Below are 6,000 nucleotides of genomic sequence, written 5' to 3' on the forward strand. Positions count from 1 at the left end.
AGAAATTAGGTGCAGGAGTAGGCCATTCGGCCCTTCGAGCCTGCACCGCCATTCAATATGATCATGGCTGATCATCCAACTCAGTATCCCGTACCTGCCTTCTCTCCATACCACCTGATCCCCTTAGCCACAAGGGCCACATCTAACTCCCTCTTAAATATAGCTAATTGATGGCTGGTGCTCGGCTTTCGCCGGCTCCTGGGGGGTTGGCCGGCAGTCGCTGGGTGGGGTGGTGAGTGCAGCTGCCGGTTCCCGACCCGTCGCAGAGCAGGTTCCTCGGGAGTTGGAGCGGGATTGGGCTGCAATTGGTGCTTCTTCTCCTCGCTGGCTGCAGACCTGTGGGCCACCGCTGCTCCGGGCCAGTGTCCCATCGGTCCGGGGTCAACTGGGCATCTCAGGCCGCCCCTTGGGCGGGGATGGGACACTCGGGGGGACGGTCCAGTGGCTGCTCGGCAGCGCTTGCGGCGCCAGGGACCCAAGTTCGATCCTGGCTGCGGATGAGGCACGGTTCTGTGTGCGTGCAGCTGCCGAGAATGTCGGAGAAGGGTTTCGGCCCGAAACGTTGCCTATTTCCTTCGCTCCATAGATGCTGCTGCACACGCTGAGCTTCTCCAGCCTTTTTGTGTACCTTCGATTTTCCAGCATCTGCAGCTCCTTGAACACTGCCGAGAATGTCTCTCCGCCTGTCCAGTCTCTCCCCTGTCTCCCACTCGCATCTGCCTCCTCTCTCTCACTGTTACACCCCACTCTCCGGCACCCTTGTTCCTCAGATTAAATATATTTTTACACATAAATTATGAATAATTTATACACAATATATACAGCCAGCGCTTTGTTCGCTTTTTCTTTATCGCGAATGACCTTTGACAAATCCCATTCCTTGCATTTTTCGGAATACCGAACTCACTTATTGAGCATGCCTTTTATTTGCTCAAGATAAAATTGAAGGGGACTAGCCCCCAAATCAAGCATAAGCTAAAGATGGCTGCAATATAGGCCTGGCAGAGCATCACCAGAGAAGACACCCAGCAACTGGTGATGTCCATGAATCGCAAACTTGAAGCAGTCATTGCATGCAAAGGGTATGCAACAAAATACGAAACATGAGTACTTTCATTTACATGACATTGCTGTGTCCCAAACATTATGGTGCCCTGAAATGGGGGGACTACAATAATATAATACAATACCTTTTATTTGTCATTTGAACCTCACATGAGGTTCAAACGAAATTTGGTTTCTGCAGCCATACAAGAAAAGAACCAAGACACACACCAACACAATTCACACAAACATCCATCACAGTGAGTCTCCTCCTCACTGTGATGGAAGGCAAAGTCTTATCACTCCCCTGCTCTCCATTCCTCTCCCGAAGTTGAGGTCAAAGACCCCGGCGGGCGCTAGCAAGTCCGCGGCCACTCAAAGCCAGGCCGGGCGATGTAAGGCCCTGCCCCGGGTCTTGATGTTGGAGCCCCCGGCGGGCGCTAGCAAGTCCGCGGCAATTTAAAGCCGTGCCGGGCGTTGTAAGGCCCCCGCTTCCAGGTCACTCTGAACCCCGCAATTCGAGCGGGAGAAGTCCCCGGTGCCCCACAAAGCAGTCTCCCACTGGGGACCTGCGAGCTCCCGGTGTCACCATCCACCGGAGTCGGGTCACAGCAGCTCGCCGCCGCAGCTCTCCACGCTCCGAAGCTGGCTAGCTCCACGAAGGTAGGTTCGCAGCTCCACAGCACAGGCTGCGTGACTTGAGCCTATGTATAAACACTGCTGTAATTTCTACATGGTGAAACCAAAATGTATAAAAATGGCCTTTATTAAAATCTGACAATGTGCACGTTAATCACATGTGATTTTTTTCTATTACAAACCTCAAAGTGTGGATACAGAGGCAAATAAATAAATGATGGGTCTTTGTCCCAAACATTATGGAGGGCACTGTATCTACCACATCCCACCTCTCCAGTCATCACAATCCAAAAAATATGAATCGTACAACTTAAGTTGTTTTAGATGAGGGCTAAATTATGCAATCAACAATATTTCTGTAATTCACATAAATCCAGAATGCAGTGCAAAGTACGTTATGAAAGCACTTCTGTATCCTGGGAAATCCCTTGGGGTTGTAGACAACTTTCTTCAACTATGGTTTAATGGATTCCGGAGCTGGCTAAAGAGTGAGGCAGAATCTTCGGGTTCCACAGAGGACTTGATGGAATGTGTAAAGGGCCTGTCCCACTTGGGCGACATTTTAGGTGACAGCCTGAAAAGAGGTTGTCACGTAGTGGTCGAGTCGTGACACATGTAGTGACGCATGGGCGATGCGCCGCCCCAGGATTTTGGAATGTTCAAAATCCTCGTACGACATCTGCGTGTCTTATCATGTCGTGCGCCCTTTCGCACGATGGCATACGGGTGACATGTGGTGACGCACGGTTATTGCCTATGCTAATTTACTGTGCGTCACTATGTGACAATGATGCGTCATGATTTATAGGGAAGCTGGGTAATCAAATGACGTCACGTGCCCCAGATGACGAAACCTGTCGTATGTTACCATATCGTGTCGCGGGTGGACGTACGATGACGCCGCTCGATGGCTGTAACGTCGCATGCTGTCCTATGGCGACGCATGGTGATGCGTGTCCTGTCCTATGGTGACGCGTAGAAATTGGTGACGCGGAGTGTCGTACCTTGACGCGACTGTGTCGTACTACTTAACGGTTTTTAGGCGACATCGGGCATCAGTCACTTCGTCGCTCATAAAATTGCAAAGTGGGACAGGCCCTTATCTGGGTTATTTAGTATTCAGTAATCCCCTCCCACTGCTTGAACCTCGCATCTGGCAGGCTTCCTTTGTAACGACTCCTTATAATTATAGACGTTGACTGGTACAACTCGTACAGCACTGAAATGGGATCAATGTTTTCCAGAGCTTTGCTGTAGACATATATTGTCAGGGATGGTATCTGCTGCAAGCAAAAGTTGGTAGATAACTTCTCTATTTCACATATATAGTGCAAGGTCACCCCTGCATACATCTCACTGAATATGTTAACCATTATTGCAGTAAATGTAATAAAAAAAGAACTGTAGCTGCTGGTTGATATCAAAGATAGACACAAAGTAACTCAGCGGGTCAGTCAGCATCTCTGGAGAAAATGGATAGGTGCTGTTTCGGGTTGAGACTCTTCTTCAGATTCTCACAGCTTCCAGTTTAAACCCTCCCACCCCCCGTCCCCTGCAATCAGTCCGAACAAGGATTGCAACTCGAAACGTCACCTATCCATAGTTTCCAGAGATGCTGCCTGACCCACTGAGTTAGTCAAGCACTTTGTGTCTAACCATGATTGAAGCTTGGTCTCCAAGTGTGCAAATATGCAGAAGTTAACTGCTTATTTTAAATGCACTGGTGCATCATTGACCAGAATTCTTGGTCCTGTAGACTAACTTCCCTTCACCTGGAGGCTTGTTAAAGGTGATGAAAAGGTTGCTTGATGTGTTGCTTGCGTGGTGTTTATTTTACATGTACAGAGATGGGTGTGCATACCAACTATCACACAGACTGCACGGGGCAATATCAAAGATGATTGAAGTCAATTAGATGGAAATAACAGACGGTTTGTGTCTATTCACTGTGCAGGAAAGGTGAAGGGAGAATTATGGAAACATTTACAGGTGTGGCCTTCAAGAACGTACACCAGTAAATCTCGTTTTTTGACGTCTGCCTCTGTGTCTGACGCAAGCCTCGAGAAAATTTGATGACAATATTTCCATTGGTAGGCAGGTCAGTAATCAGCGGACAAACTTATAATAGTTGGCAAGAACCAAGTGAGATTAACTGAAGAACATTATCAAAGAGCTAACAGAGACATGACAAGTCTCCTCAGATTTAATTGGCGAGCTCTCTTAAAGAACTGGCACGGGCTCCAGGAGCTAAATAGTCTCCTGTGCTTCAGCATCCTGAGATTGGATGCCGCACACGAATAATAAATCACAGATCCAACATCTGAGTTCCCAGACATCCCCCCCACCGGGCGAAGTACTGGATTTCTATCAGCCTCCTCTGGAGGATCCACCGAGGAGCTGGCCCGCTCTAAATGTGAATGCAGAGGAAAAACCTAGAATGTTCCCACACTTTACACAATGGCTATGCCCACCCCTATACATGGGGCAGTGAGGAATCATCCATACTTCGGAAAATTCTGGAAGTAACTTTGGGAGCAGCACCTCAGGCAATGCACCCACACAGAATTAGCTAATAGATTTTAAAACAATAAACATTTATTTTTGCCAGGACTAGTGGGTCTGAGCTATAGGCAGAGGTTGAGTAGGCTGGGACTCTATTCCTTGGAGTGCAGGGGATGAAGGGTGATCTTATAGAGGTGTATAAGAACATGAGAGGATTAGATTGGGTAGATGTACAGAGTCTCTTGCCCATAGTAAGTGAATCGAGGACCAGAGGACATAGGTTTAAGGTGAAGGGGAAAAGATTTAACATAGCTGGGACATGTTGGCCACGGTGGGCAAGTTGGGCCAAAGGGCCTGTTAACACACTGTACACTATGACTATTTTGGAAGGAAAGCATAGAGAGGAGTGTGTTACTGTGCCATCTTTTCAACAACTAGGACTATTTCCAATACCCTGAGGGGTGGCATAGGATTCCCCACATTAAACACGAATCTTAACTTCCACTAATATGCATCTCTCCTTACAAGAACACAAAACACAACAACCATCACTTGTTTAATCACTTCCCTCAGTACAGAAAATAAGAAGTCCGAGTTTTCTTTCCACGTTAGGTGAACTGCATAGAACCAAAAAACGAAACAATTAAATATTCAGATGGAAACTGTTCAACACCTCGGCTGGACTAGGCATTAAATGGGGGGTAAAACACCTACACAGCCACCTGATGCATGCCAACGCTGACTGGCTTTGTGGGGAAGCATAACAAATTTTAAAAGATGGATTAAACAAAACTGGGCATATTATTTCCAAGATTTCTTGAAAATAATATTAGGTTTGTGAATGGCAGATTAGGCCTCCGTGAGAAAATGCAAACTACCAAATTGAAAGAACACGCGTATAAATGAAGCTTTGATTCTAAGCCCGGGAAAGGGGCTGGATGGGAAGTGGAAATAAAACACTTACCGGCCGCTGCCTCGGTTTCCGACACCTGGCCTTCGCACTGCAACAATTTGAAATATATACTGTAAATTGTCATAGAAAAAACGAAGTTGCGGTCGCTTCGAGGATCATGCTGATAATTTGTGAGTTGATTTCCTGGTGTGGGGTGGCTGCTGAACAGCAAAGCCCGGGCAGAGTGGAGCCACGGTGGAAAATCCCAACACAGAAACACTCGTTGCAATTTCTGGTCGCTTCCTGCTGCGCTCAAAAACGCAAACACCGATTATTTTGAAGATTCCTTCCTCTCCCCACACTCCCGAACACAAGCCCAAGCGTTACAATTAGATCCAAAAGAAAAGCAGAATTTTCCGTCACCCGGAACTAGTATGTAGTCTGGATCGATGATTGCTATCTGTTTCGTTTCCAGTTCTACAGTAAATGTCAAGCGCAGCAAAGAAGCGCAGCCCTTTCGCCTCCTCTCCCACTAGATGTCAGAATAGTGCGGCCACGGCAGCGACTTGCACAAGTAAAAACTGATACTTAAGGCCCTGCTTTGAGGTGCGAACTTTTAAAATCGTGGCTCTCTGTTGCCGACAAAATTAAGGAAAAAAAAGATGCTTTAGTTTTATTCGTTGCAGTAATTTGCAAACGTTAGTGGGACATTTACTTCTGGGGTAAATGTTTGAAGTACATAAACCTTTTAGCTTTTATAAGCATCTTAATAATTTTTTTTCAATACACATGCCTTGTGACCTGTGATAGAATCCATTGATCCAATCCCGGCCTGTCGTTAGTTTGGTTTATAGACAATAGACAATACACAATAGACAATAGGGTGATTTCACCAAATGTCAAATGAGCGTAGATCCCCCCCT

At 46.9% G+C, this 6,000-nt stretch overlaps 1 protein-coding gene across 3 annotated transcripts in view; it reads right to left on the bottom strand.

The window, feature by feature from the left end:
- Positions 1–5,641, bottom strand: part of LOC129695436 (tyrosine-protein kinase JAK2-like) — a 228,533-nt gene extending 222,892 nt beyond the window's left edge. For 2 of the 3 annotated variants that reach the window (XM_055632388.1, XM_055632386.1), the window contains exon 1: positions 5,150–5,640. The gene's annotated coding sequence lies outside the window, so the exon portion shown is untranslated. Of the gene's footprint in view, positions 1–5,149 lie in introns of all 3 variants that reach the window. The other variant, XM_055632389.1, reaches the window with a different exon arrangement.
- Between the last annotated feature and the right edge of the window lie 359 nt (positions 5,642–6,000).

The sequence above is a fragment of the Leucoraja erinacea genome, chromosome 3 (genome assembly GCF_028641065.1).
Source record: "Leucoraja erinacea ecotype New England chromosome 3, Leri_hhj_1, whole genome shotgun sequence".
Classification (NCBI taxonomy): domain Eukaryota; kingdom Metazoa; phylum Chordata; class Chondrichthyes; order Rajiformes; family Rajidae; genus Leucoraja; species Leucoraja erinaceus.